The 15,119-nt window shown below is 38.2% G+C and overlaps 1 pseudogene; it reads left to right on the forward strand.

Annotated features, from left to right (window-relative positions):
• The first annotated feature begins 14,260 nt into the window (after positions 1-14,260).
• Positions 14,261-15,119, forward strand: LOC133078354 (small ribosomal subunit protein uS5-like; annotated as a pseudogene).

Below are 15,119 nucleotides of genomic sequence, written 5' to 3' on the forward strand. Positions count from 1 at the left end.
CTATTTCTACAATAGTTTAGTCAGGGAGACAGGGAGGCAAACATTGTAGTGTGAGAAGGTCTACTATAGAGTTAAGATAAAAGTATGATGGCATCAGGAAGAGAAAGTGAAAGCATTTGTTTCAAGAATACACTGGAATCTTGAGCACTTAATTATCAATATAAGAGAAAAAAAGCTGCCAAAGAGTACTGCAGACTAAAGCACCTACATTGGTAGGTGTCCATAGAAATGTGAGAGAGATTGTTGTTGAGAAATTTTAATTACTTTGGTTTGGCTGAAATACAGGGTATGCATGGGAAAGCAGGAGAGAATGAGACTTCGCAACTTGATAACAATTGCTGGTACCTACTGAGCCCTTAGTACATGGCAACTACTGTACACCTGTTCTCTTATTTAATCCTTCCAACAAATTGTTAGACTGAAACAATTTTCTTACTTTTCTTATTTTACAGATTAGAAAGCTGAGTTTCAGAGTTTAAGCGGTATGTTGACTCAGTGGTCTCATAGAACAGTCAAACTGGGTAATTCTGGAGCGTTTAATATTGGGATTATTTATAAAGCTGTAGACATGGTTTAAACCAATGGATCTCAAAGTATTGTCCCTAGACTGGCATCATCTGCATCAGTTGAGAGTCTGTCAGAAACACAAATTCTCAGGTTCTATGCCAGAGCTACTGAATCCAAAACTCTGGGGGTGAGGCCACACAATCTCTAGTCCAACAAGCCCTACAGGTGATGCCGATTCATGCTGAAGTTTGAGAACCACAGATCTAGGGAAGCAACCATGGATGGTACAGTGCTATGTGGCTGGTAACACAGGGGAAGATGCATCACCCTGATGTCTAAAAGAAAAGGCAGTTGTCAGAAGCACTGATACTTCTTAAGCCTTCCTGAAATGTCCTTTTGGTTGAAAATTTTACCAATTGTGGTTTCCATGATATGTTTTTTTTCTTTTTCTTCTTCTTCATTTCTGACAATAAACAGAAGCCTTCAGGGATTCAGTAAAGAGATCTGGGTTTGAATTTCAATTTAGCAATTACTAACTGTGTAATCTTAAACAATTTCCTTATACCCCCTGATCCTAAATTGTTGTTGTTTTTCACCTATTAAATGATTTTAATATTAGTGCCTACCCCATAAGTTTTTTTTTTGTAAAATTTAAATGATTTAATATTTAGAAAAAGTTTAGGATAGCCTGTACTAAGTATGTGTTATATGTTACCTATTGTTAATGATATTTTATTGCCACTGTTGCTATTATCATTATTATTATTCTTTCTCTGTTTTTTTTCTAAGGCTCTACTTCCTCTCGTGGTATTTCACTTGAAATTAGATTTCGCTTTTCATTTTATACATATATCCCAGGTTATTTTTACTAGTATCTATTCTGTGTAACCCTCAATCTGTATCTTCAGCTTCATTTATCTTTTAAATTCTAAACTTTTATATATAACAACCTACTAAACAGCTCACATTGCTTATAACATACACAGCATCAAATATATATATATATATATATATATATATATATATATATATATATATATATAAAATCAATCAAGTAACCAACAACAAACAAATAATAATAAGAATCCCCATTCATTTACCTGCCATCTGTGACAGAAATCTGGGAAGCTTCTTATACTCCTTCTTCTGCCTACAACTTAGTCATCTATAGATTTTAACAAATAAATTCCACAGATTTTAATAAATTAGACTCTTTTGCCATCTCCATTCCTGAATCCTGAGTTCTTATCTCAGCCAGGTTAGCACAAAAGCTTTAAACACCTTCCTCCTCAAAAATATTGCCCAGTCCTACTGTTCTCCATTCTTCACCCCAGAGTGTTTTTCTCAATCCAAAACAGAAATCAAACAACCAATAAACACATAAATAAATAAGATTGTATAACTGCACTACTTAAAACTCTTTTAGGGTCCATATTACTTGTACGATACATTCTCAGCTGCTTAGCCTGACTTAGAGGGTAATTCTCTGACCCCAACCTACTCTTATGCAGAGGTTGCATGGCATAATGGTTGAGAGTAGGACTCCAGAGTCATATTGCCTGCATTTAAAACAGGCCTTCACCTCTTCTTGCTCGTCATCTTTGGCATGTGTGACAGGCATCTTCTGTTTATCCCTCCTGATCTACACCCCATCCTTTACTTGCTCTGTGCCAGGGAGGCTGGACCTCATCAGTTACCTTCCCTGTCCTCTGGTATCACTTGGATTTGGCCACTGATGGCCACCATCAGGAACTCTGTAAACTAGCAAGAGAGGGTTCCCTTCCTGTTGGGTTGCCAAAGGTTGATAGTGCCTGTCTACTGAAAGCCACAACCCCTGTAATACAGATCTCTCAGGACTGCTTTTGCTGGGTTCTGTTAACTGCCTTCTTTTCTTTCAAGCCGAAGAGTGACAGCATCTTCCTCTATGTTACCAGACCCTGTTCAGTTTGGGTAACTGGAATCTGGCTTTTTCTTGTTCTCTGGGCAATAAATGGGTATCTGCCTTAGAACAATGCCCAGTAACCGCTTTGCTTTTGCCATACTTTTTAAGCACCACATTCTTTACCTTGAACCCCAGTTCCTGCAGCTCATCATTTGCCATGACCTTTGCCATGAGGCTCCCTGATACAATGCCAGTCAGGTCAATTCAGCCGCTTAATAGCTGTGATACTGACCCCTGACCTTCTTGGCCTTGCACCTGTCACCTCTCCCTGGGATAACTGAGCAATGGTTTGGTTTCAAGGTCTCTACTATTTAATTGTCTAAAGTATTAAGATGTCAACCCAGTCAAGTTCTAACAGTGAGGAATTTCAGCTCTGGATGATTTTTTAAAAAATCAGTCATTAGAATTTTGTTATTTTAAAAGATGATTCTGACTATATATAAGTGTTTTCCCCTTGAGCTTTCCTTAAGGAAACTAGGATTTTTTGGCAGTTCTTTCTCTTTTTTTTTCTCTTCCAATCAATACCTTAGTCATCTTCCCAAGAGAATTTTGGAATCATGGGATTCACCCCACTGCACCTTGATCAAAAATCTACTCTATTTTCTGCAGATATATGTCTAAGCCCTTTTCATTCACTTTATATCATTTAATCTCAAAAACATCCCTGTGAAATTGCTATCACTAGTATCCCTGTTTTACAAATGATAAAAGTGACACTTAGAAATCTTCTGAAATTTGCCCATGGTCAAAGAATCAGCCAATGGCAGAGATAGAGTTCTAAGTTTTCTCTGTTGAATACCCAAAGTATGAACTATTTTAATATAGTGCTTCTGTTTAAAAAAATACAAGCTAAAATATTTCAAACCAATAAGTAGCTTTACATTTCAAAGATAAAATCCAAAATCATCTGGCTCACGTATATTATATATTAAAGGGTAAACACTCCTTATGTTTAAAATAATGAATTCCTTGTTCAGTTATGGGATGTTTGGAGTTCATAGAGTATGATCCAAGATGTCTTTTGTTACAAGTTTGACTTGAAGTCTTGGTGTTACATTTTATTCCTAATTCCAATTTCTCCTGGTCAGCTCTGTGCCCTGCCCTGGGTTAGGCACCCATCAGGAAAATGTTTTTGGCAGTCTCCCTCCAACAGTAAACAGCTAAATGGGGAACATGTTTATGGTGTGGAGCCTCATCTCTGACATGTCTGGCCCATACCACAGGACTGGGATTCTATTTAAGTCTCTATGACTAAGGTGCCAATTCTTCTTTATAGTAGAGATCTATCCTGAATTCCCTCTAACTAAATGTTTGTGGCTTCAAGCATTTTGCCTATCTATAAAAAATTCCCATTACAGAAATGGATGTTTCCTGCCATGATTCAGGCCCTCCTCCAAACAGGTTGATACCTAGAACCATGGAATTTCAACATTTAACTGACTTTGCAGATTATTTCATGACACAGTTGGTTCAGTAATCATGTAAGCCTGGGAATGGGGGAGAGGGAGAATTTTCTATCCTCAACAACATTCCATCTTTCCCAGAAAAAGAGATGTGACCCAGATCCAAAGTGAATCCATCTAACCAGCAGTTAACTTCCCATTTTCCTCATCATCTTGTGTGTCAGTTGTCCTATTTTCCAATTATATATTCATCCACTCTTTCTTCATTTTTTCTTTGTCTGAATTTATAACTTATTTGCTTCCTCTATTTTAAAACAACAAAACCCACAAAAACAAATATTTTCTTTTAACCCTGAATCCTATTAGCTTCTGCTTCATCACTTCGCTTTGTTTACTGCCAACCTCTTGAAAGTACTGGTTTAAAACTTGATGTTTCTGCTTCCTTTCATGTCAATCATCTCAATACCCTCCTGGATCCCCTCTGAATCTACTCCTCAGTGCAGATACTCCTCACCTCCTCACTTGGAGCTCCTTGAATTTCTTGTTTGCAGCAGGACTAACCCTGTGTGTGAGGGACACATCGCCCTAGATAGGGCAATTAGAGTGTCATACTCATCTGGACTGAGTGGGATCCATTTGGAGGGGTCTGGACTATGTGATAATGATATTTCGAGTCCTCTCTTTTGCATTGCAATATATTTCTGACAACAAAAACTCCTGCTGACAGAATTGGAAAAATTTGAGCTACATGGGTTTGAGCTACATGCATTCTACCATCCCCATTAACTTTCTGTATCTTGTATTTGTCATTTCATGTATTTTTCCTAGAGTACAAACTATTCTTAACATCAGCTGTAGCATTACACCTTAACTTCAGTCAAGAGAGCCCAAAATAAAACTAAAACACTGAAAATAAACTATAATAAACATCTGGATGAAAATGTCCAAGAAAATAATGGTATTATTCTTTTCTATGACAAAAACAATTGGCTCCCAAAACAAAACAAAACAGTGCCTAAGAGGAGGTAAAGGAGGTGAGAAAGTGGCTATCATATAAACTGTTATGGCCAGAGCGCTTGGTTTCATTTTTCACCATGATTTTGAATTTCTACTCTTAATATTTCCCCCCTATTTTCTCACTCCCGTTTTGTTTTTTTTTAATTATTGTATGCCTTTTTGTTGTAGTACACTTAAATCTTTGAGGGGAAGTAAGGCAATGAACAAATAAATGCATAACAAGTAAGACATATTGACAGCTTTATTCTTCTAAATATTGAAGGAATACTGACTTATGGCAGCATCCTCCTGGGTCAGAGGGTGAGGTGGTCATTTGAGGAGTATTTGTATGAGGAAATATCCTGGGGTGGGTGTGGTGCTCACGTCATAGGAACAGTAAGGACACAGAATAAAAATAGTCGGGAGGTTAAGGTATTTGTGACTATAATTTTTACACAGCAGCTTGGATGTTAAAATTAAGCATAATATGAAGAAAATCAATGACTTTTCTTGCAATAATTTGTTTTCATTATTTTTCCCCTCTTGGCTGTAAGAAGGTACCTATTTTATTTTTTTAAGTCCCTCTGAGGAATCTTGCACCCCAGTCCCCCAAAAGGGGCAGTATTACCAAAATACCTTAGAGTTGCCCCTCCATGAACTCGGGTGGCCTCTGCTCTTGGTAGGAAAAAAATATATCATCAATCTAATTTCACAGGCCGATGAGAATAAAACTTTTACTGAGCTTCATCAGCCAGACCTTAGATTGAAATGTGGGCCCATTTCACTCCCTATTTCATACTTATCTTTCAAAAGTCATGGAGAAGGCTGCAAAAGTCAGTATCCAACTGAAATCCTGAGTTAAAATTGTTTACAGTTGCCTGGGACAGTAATTAATCTGAAATCATTACTTGTCATTACCTGGCTCCCTGAATATGCATTCAATTAGTTAGGAACTTAGATAAGGAGTGCTATTAGCACAATTAAATATTCCTCACAAATTCCACTGGCTGAATCTGAACATTTTGTTTTAATAGAGTCGCTGATAACTGGAATGTTTCCACAGGAATAGGTCCCATGGTCTGGATAATAAGTCTGGTGAGGAATAAGTGAAGGGATTTTGCAATTTTGAATCACAAAGAGAAGATTAAATCTCTTATCAACATTGGAAGATCAACAGAGAGAGAAGGAAGTTGTGCACGGCTGTGTTACTAGTGATGGCAAAGCTAGAAACAAATTACAGAATTACAAAAAGGCACACTTAAAATCAATGAAAGAGAACTAACTCTGTGCAATGTGATAGGCTGATTGTAAAGTCCCCATCCCTGGTGGATGATCCCAAGTCAGCAATGTCATAGAATGACTCCCACTTCCACAGCCTAATTGCAGATGCCAATGAAACTGGGCTGGGGGCAGCCCTGCCCATGATGTCTATAACATTCTCCACTTGATTGTCCTGGAGACTAGATTTACTCAATAATACAAAAGGTCAAAAATCACTTCTATCAAAAGGACTTATTCATTCACTCAGAAACAGAGTGAGCCATGTCAAAAGAAAAATGGTTTTCCTTGTTTGGGCAGTATTCTTTATAGTTGGGTTTAAATTGACTCCCATAATGTAAACTGAGACTAACTTGCAGTCTAATTCCAGTTGTTCTCATTGAAGAGAATTTTCAGAAGCCACAGTTCGGCAGAACATTCAGCTTATTCAATGAAGAAATTAATAAGGCAAAGAAAGGCATGACTCTGGAGCCAAGGGGATGTGCAAATGCTCTGTGCTTTTTGGCCTTGTTAGAAAAACCTCCACCCATCTTACAACTATCTTTTACAACGTATCGTAGACACTGGGATGTTTGGGTACTAGTCTATGCATCTAACATAGGGACAATTGTGTCCCTTCCTTTAGGGACTTAATACACCTGAGGGAGAACCCTACGTGCAAACATAAAATTTCCACAGAAAACAGTAAGCACTGAAATTTTAAGTATAAAATAAGCAGTTCCCTGCCCTCACTTACCTCAGTTTTTCCATCTGTAAACAGAGTGTTGATCCTTTAAGAAGGTTTTCCAGTTCTGAAATAATTACGACTAGTACTTAATCATCAGCTACCTGGAGCTACGACCTGCACCCTCACCGGAAGGTAGGCTTCCCAAGACATCAGTAGAATCCCACTGCAGCTTCCAGGCACATGGTAGAACAACGAATCTCTATTAGTGTCATAAACTTACTGTGTGTTTGTAATGGTAAACATCTCACCTCAACAGTTGACTTATGTCTGCTTTTTAAACAACTGCAACAGATGGTTGACACTTGAACAGAATACATAATTACTCTGCAATCTAACACTTCATTCTTATTTGTTCTTTCTCAAAGGAGAGAAGCTGTGCCTTATGCCATTGGGTCTAATCTGTTAGTTTAATCAGAAGCAGTGCTAGGAAAGCTCTCAAGAGAGATGAGCTGTGGGAGGATTCCTAATCCCAGCCTTTCAGGGACATTAAAAAAAGATGGGGGGCGGGTGGTGGAGAGAGAAATCTTAGTACTTTTTAAAAACGCATGCCTCATTCTCATTTGTGTTCCAGATGAGGAAAGTTTTTATACATGTTTTTTCTCATTTCTTCTACTTCACCTCCCTTAGCCTCAATTTCTTCATCTGGGTTTGTAATCCCTAACTCAGAGGCTGCTCTGAATAGTAAACGGAATAACTCCTGGAAAGACCTAGCATAGAGCTTGGCATATAGTGGACACTCCACAAATATCGCTATGGATAAATTTAGGTGAAACTGAAGGGGCATCAACTCCTACTTGTTCTGACACTGTTAATGTGATTCAAGTTAAGTCCTTGCACCCTCCCATTCAACCAGTGACCTTTCTCAAACCCACATTTCAGGAAGAAGCCTCCATCAATATTTCTCTCCCTCTTTTATGGAATCTCTTCTGCAAACATTGCTTCTCCACACTCTTAACCAAGGCAGCTCCTAGGTTGGCATAAGTCCCTGGAAGCCCAGAAATCCATCTACCCTTCTTTACTCAACCGTTCTTATTCTCCATGCGAATCTATTCCAAATTCCACTCCCTTTGCTGATTCAAGAAATCTTAAATCAAATATGCCACTCCCTCCAAAGTTTACATTTATAGAATAGTGCTATTGTCACCTTACTTGTTTTATGTGTGATATATTCATGGGGATTTTGATATTCACCTATCTCAAGCTTGTCAGAGAACTATGCTGTTTCAGAGAACAAAACAAAAATCTATGTCTGAAAGGCAGAGGGTTGTCAAAAAATGGAATTTGGTGTATCAGAAGAAAACAATTCTACTTCATCCAAAGTATCCTAAAGCTTTCAGATGACCCTTGACCGGCGATAATACCATATTTATTTTGGAAAAGATTACACGCCATCAAAGACCACACTAAAATTTGGTAATCTAATGAATTTATGCAACTCAAGAAGGCAATGGAATTTAAAGTCTTTAGGGAAAGGGCAGCAAAGTACCATGTAGAATAATTTACAAAATGTAAAGAAAAGAAATTAGGTAATATAAAACATATAGAAAGCTAATTGGAGGGGTCTTAAAAATTCAATCACCATAGAGGAGAAATGCATATTTATTGAGTTCTATGCTAAGTAATTCACATATTTCACACACAAGAAATGTGGTAACATACGCAATGTTCTTAGCATAGAGGGTGGCATGTAGTGAATGCTTAGTAGAGGCTGAGTACTATCATCTCACTCAATTTCAGAAACATTTCTGTTTTGCAGATGAAGAAAATTGGTCTCTGAATATTTGGGCAGCCAGGCAAACTTCACAAAAAGAGAATGTGGTGAAATCAGGATTCCAAGTGAATCTTCCAGACATTAAATATCATCCATTTTTTTCTACTGTGCTACACGACTTGCCATTTGAGCTAAGAAAGAGGACTTTTCTTTCAGAGAATGCCCCATTACTCATTCACACCCTATCTTGGCAGATGCAAACACAACTCCATCAGAGGTAGAAGACACTCGAAATCTGCTTCCAAGTGATACTTAAGCCCATTGTGAGAATTTTAGTGCACTTCAAGTATATTCACTCATTCAACAAATATATAACGAACATCCTACTGTATGTCAGGAACTATTCTAGGCACATTTGCAGCACAACACCCCAGAACTCCTGCTCATCCCAGTCAACACCCTCTCCAGAGAAACCACTCTTCTGATGTCTATCACCATATATTAATTTTGCCTGTTCTTGAACTTCATAAAATTTGAATTAGACAGGTTGTACTCTTTCTTGACTGGTTTCTTCCACACGGCATTTTATGCTTTACTTTTAATGTAGCATTACATAATAAATGGTTTCCTTCAGCAAATTTCATTCAACAGAGATTTATGGAGTGTTAACCAGGTGACACACACTGACGCAGACACTGTGCAGGAATATTCACTATACCCATTATTATTCAACAATATATTGAGGTTCCAACAAATAAAATAAGAAGGAAATTTTTTTTTTAAAAGATAAAACACTTGGAAGGTAGAGATTAAAATAATCTCTTGTTTTGATGGTGAGGTGACTGCTTACCTAGAGAACCTTAAAATATTATACTAGAATTAATGCAATATTTGGTAAGGTGATGAAGAACAGATACATTTAACAATAGTCTTTTTCTGTTGTAACAATGCACTTCTAGAAATCAAAATAGACTTCTTCATTTTTAAAGGTATTATTGGGCATGAATGCCCATGTATTTGTCCTTCTTGACACATAGGGATAAATAAGTTAACAAAAGAAACAAAACCCTTGACCTCATTGAACACATATTCTAGAGAGGATAAATAAAATATAATCTATAAACACAATAAGTAAAATTGTATGGTAGGCTATAACTTGAAAAGTATGTTAGAAGTGAAAAATTAAGCAAGGTAGGGGGAAATTGCCAATGCAAAGGGGGTACAGTTCTAAATGGAGAGATCATACTCTCAAGCGACCTTAAATCAGTATAACACTGGATGGGGAAGAAAAGGTCATGGAAAAAGAAAAGAAGATCCAGACTTGGCTTTAAATATATACCATAATTTAAGGTATAATAGAGATGTTATTTTAATTTAGAGGAAAGAGAAGTGTGCTATTTATAAAATAAAGCTGGAACAACCACTATCCATCTAGAAGTTAATAAAAGTGGACCACTCTGCTATACTATGCAGAAAAAAATAAGTCCCATTTAGGATAGAGACCAAACCTAAATGTAAAAATTGATAATAACAAAATGATGTAAAAGATCTCTCATGGGGCTTCCCTGGTGGTGCAGTGGTTGAGAATCCGCCTGCCAATACAGGGGACACAGGTTCGAGCCCTGGTCTGGGAAGATCCCACATGCCGCAGAGCAACTGGGCCCGTGAGCCACAATTACTGAGCCTGCGCGTATGGAGCCTGTGCTCCGCAACAAGAGAGGCCGCGATAGTGAGAGGTCTGCGCACCGCGATGAAGAGTGGCCCCCGCTCGCCGCAACTAGAGAAAGCCCTGGCACAGAAACGAAGACCCAACACAGCCAAAAATAAATAAATTAATTAATTAAAAAAGAAAAAAAAAAAAAAGATCTCTCATGAAAAACTAGAAAGATAATACATCCTTCATTCCTACATATTTATTGCACCTTGTTTATGCTCCGTGTTTGAGGCACATAAATGAACAAAACACAAAGTTCCATGTTTAATAAGTAGCAGACAATAAATAACAAGCAAAATAAACAATTATATGATTGATTTTGTCAGGAAATAACAAATACTATAGAAAAAAAGGAATAAAGAGCATAAAGGAGTGAAAGAGAGGTTGTGAATGCTGAAGCCAGAGTGGGTGGGTAGAGAGTAGGTCAGATTACAATACTAATTAATGCCAAGAGATAGGACTGAAAATGTGGCACTTGAGCGAAGACTTGAGGAAGGTGAACTAGTTATTCAGGCAGATTCCTTGGGCAAGAGAACCCTGAGCAAAGTCAAGAGTTGATATAAAGGTTCTAATGTGAGAGTGTGCCTTGGGTCTTTAAGGAAAAGCAAGGTAGGTATGTGGCTACAAGAAAGTGAGTGGGGTGGGGGAGGGGGATTGAGAGATAGAATTGAATCAGGTCACATAGAGCACTTCAGGCCCTTTTAAGAACTTCATGTATAACCATTACATCTGAAAAACTAGAAATCAAGCCCTATTTGACAAGATAGAAATTAGAAATCTTACTGATTTACATACCATAAAAAAGGAAACAGACAAAACAATAGATTTGGAAAAAAGTATTTGCAGTACCTAAGATTCACTATATCTATACTATACACTAAATAGAAAAATGCAACAAGAGTATTGAAGACAATTCACAAAAGAAAAAAATAGAAGAGTTCAACAGGTATACGAAGAATTTATCTACCTTTCTAGTAGTTAAGTCAATGAAAATAGTGACATATGGATATATGTCTGTAAGACTGGAATAAATTAATAAAAAAGCTTTAATTCTAATCACTGGCTAAGATTCACAGTTACACTTGGTAGTAGACATACGAATCAATGCATTTTAAAGCAGTTTGTCAACATCTAGTAAGATTAATGACATTTATGGAAACTATAATTTTAAGTGATTGCTTTTACACCTTTGCAAGTCTTTTTATCATAATCAATTCAAATATTTATATAAAATTTGACTCTACAACCTGATTGTGTGTATATGTGTGTGTGTGTATGTGTGTGCAAAAGAGTGCATGTGTGCACACATACTCATATAGGTGTTTTTGGATGGGCTCAACATTGGAAAAAGATGCCCAGTGATTTTGGCTTTGGCACCAGAACCCTGATTTAGTCATAAACTTGTCTGTTTTGTTTTATACATAATAATATACATATAAGCATGCATAAGTATATATATTTTTAGATTTATATTTCATATATATGCAAGTAATTTTGGCATAAAAATTCAAGCTTACAAAAACAGGCTTTCTTTTATTCCAATATTCTTTTTTTTTTGTTGTTGTGGAAACTAAGGCCCAAAGAAACATCCAACTTGACAGAGTCTGTGAATAATAAAGCCAGACACAGCTCTTTTTCTTTCTTTTTTAAAAAATCATGCCAATGTTCTTTTTGGAAAAAAGAGCCTGAGAATTTTGAATTAGATGTGTTCACATAATATATTGCTTGCTTGTCTTCTCTTAGTCCACTCGAGATTTTTTCCACTGTGTTCCAGAGTCTCCCAAACTTTTTAAAGTTTATGCCTGAAATAAAGTAGCATGCAAAAGTTCTCTGTACTGAGGACAAATGTGTTGATTATTGTGTTATATTTCCCATTATAGGAACATCAGAGAGAAACATCTGGACAACAAGTGGCCATGAAGCAGAAATGGAGAATTACTGGGAAATGCATGCAATACTGTGGACAAGGGACAAAGGATTCTGAAGGCACTGATGCCAAAAAATTCATATCAGAAAAGAGCAAAGAAAGAGGATTTTGCCCCAAGATTTTTTTAAAAATGACAAATACAAATATCAACAAAGGTCCATAGATGTTTTAAATTTTATTCCAAGTGGAAAAAAAGTCTTCCAATTTTGTTGAACACTTTCTTTAGGCAATAAAGCTTACATTTATTTACAACCTCACATTTAATCATCCTGATCTATGTCTAGATTTATATAAAGAAAATAGCCAAGACCAAGAGAAGAGAAGCAACTTGCCTAAGGTCACAGAGTCAGCTATCAGCACTTCCATAACTGGACTTGTATGTTCTGACACATTCATTATCCCATCCCTTTCCTCACGGAATAACCTGGGGTGAGATCTTGAATGACTGCAGAAAACGGAGAATCCATAGTTCCAGGGACACAAAAGTAAAACGAAAGCATTTTCAAATATACCTACTGTAACTGAGCAGAACACATCTTCTGCAATGCTGATATCAGCTCTTTATTTCTGGATACAGATAAAAGTTACATGCTGTACATCACCGCTGAGGACATAGCTTCTTGAGGGTGGAAGACAGATGATTCATCTCCTATTATTTTGTATTTTTTTGACTTCATAATACATATTATTTTCACTGAGCTTTGAGCACTTTGAAATCATGAAATATATCTTTGATTTTTGGTCCTTGGGGCAAGCTTAATATGATCACAAAGTAGATGTGGATAAATGAATGAATGATGAATGAATGAATGAATGGGTGCATTTCCAACTTACAAGTGCAAAAACACTTCTACTTGTGGACATATGACCTCAGGAATTTGTTGGTGACTCCCAAGCCCTTAATCACTGAAATCACTTATTATCATATATGTGTGTGTGTATGTGTGTGTATGTGCGCACTGACAGTCGCTTCCCCAGTGTTGTCAGTCAGAATCATTCAATACTTAGGGCACTTTATGTTTTGGTATGACTTCAGAATAAATGTATCTTCTTGAGCCACTGATCATCTTTGATTTGAAATACAATTTGGGGGAGGCTATCATAGGTCAGTTACTATGCCAGGTGTTAGGAATAAAAGAGGCAAAAACAATTTCTCTACATGTGCAGAAACTCAGAGATAAGTTTAGGACAAATACGTACAAGGAACTAGAGAGCACTAAGAAGGGCTTTGGACTTGTATTTGGATGTGAGACCTGAAGGATGAATATAAACTGCATGCAGAGACGGTGGGCATAGGAGTAGGCAGTGGACTATTTGGGGAAGCTTTTACAGACTGATGGATCTTCATGTGTGAATGGCACATGGTACATGAGAAGATCTGAGAGAAGATATACTTTCATGAATGTGGAGTGTCTATGTTTACCTGGAATGATAGGAAAAAGGAGATAAAATCTGGGAGCAAAGAGAAAATAAACTCTGAGAGATAGGAGAAAAAAGCGATAAAATCTGAGAATAAGCAGTACCAAATCGCAAAGAGCCTTGTAAACTTAGCCTAATATCTTATACTTTATCAAGGGCTTTGAAGGTTATTGAATGGTTTCAAGTAGGGGGTGCAGTGTTATCTTCAGATTGCTTTTGAGAAAGATTACTCTGCTGTGTGAAAACATGGTGAGATGGACAACACTGAAAGGAGAAGATATGTTTCTTCATCTAAGATGCTAACACAGTTGGAAACCAGCAGGGTGTGTTTGAAATGGGTCCTGTACCATTTGATACAATAGTGCAGGTAGGATTTAAGACAGAGCCAAACACAGAGCCTGGCACAAAATATGCATGCAAAATATCTCAGTTTCTCCCCACTCACTTCTGATTTCCTCCTTTTCTCTTGTCCTATAATTTTCTTAAGTGCTATTATTATACATTGCTTATGTTATGTCTGTTTTATGTATGTGTGTGGGAGAGTGGGGTAAGAATTGGCCTACCTACAGTCAAATCTCCAGGTAGCACCAAGTCTTTCAAGAATCACATTCCACTTCTTATCCGTAAAAACACCAAATGGCGGATGACGCTGGTGCTGCGGGAGGGCCCGGAGGCCCTGGGGGCCCTGGAATGGGAGGCCGACGTGGCTTCCTCAGAGGCTTCAGCCGAGGCGTCCTGGGCTGGGGCCAAGGCCATGGAGCTCACAGAGGCAAGGCCGAGGACGAGGAGTGGCTCCCCGTCACCAAGCTGGGCCGCCTGGTCAAGGACATGAAGATCAAGTCCCTGGAGGAGATCTATCTCTTCTCTCTACCCATCAAGGAATCTGAGATCATTGACTTTTTCTTGGGGGCATCCCTCAAGGACGAGGTTTTGAAGATTATGCCTGTGCAAAAGCAGACCCGTGCTAGCCATCGTACCAGGTTCAAGGCATTTGTTGCCATTGGGGATTACAATGGACAATGTGGTTAGGGTGTCAAGTGCTCTAAGGAGGTAAGCCACTGCCATCCGTGGGGCCATCATTCAGGCCAAGCTCTCCATCGTTCCAGTGCAGCAAGGCTACTGGGGGAACAAGATTGGCAAGCCCCATACCATCCCTTGCAAGGTGACTGGTCGCTGTGGCTCTGTGCTGGTGTGCCTCATCCCTGCCCCCAGGGGCACTGGCATCGTCTTAGCCCCTGTGCCCAAGAAGCTACTGATAATGGCTGGAATTGACGACTGCTACATCTCAGCCAGGGGCTGCACCGCCACCCTAGGCAATTTCACCAAGGCCACTTTTGATGCCATTTCCAAGACCTACAGTTATCTCACTCCTGATCTCTGGAAAGAGACAGTGTTCACCAAGTCTCCATATCATGAATTCACTGACCATCTTGTAAAGACCCACACCAGAGTTTCCACGCAGAGGACGCAGGTGCCAGCTGTAGCCACCACATAG

This window comes from Eubalaena glacialis, chromosome 18, assembly GCF_028564815.1.
Source record: "Eubalaena glacialis isolate mEubGla1 chromosome 18, mEubGla1.1.hap2.+ XY, whole genome shotgun sequence".
NCBI classification, from domain to species: Eukaryota; Metazoa; Chordata; class Mammalia; order Artiodactyla; family Balaenidae; genus Eubalaena; species Eubalaena glacialis.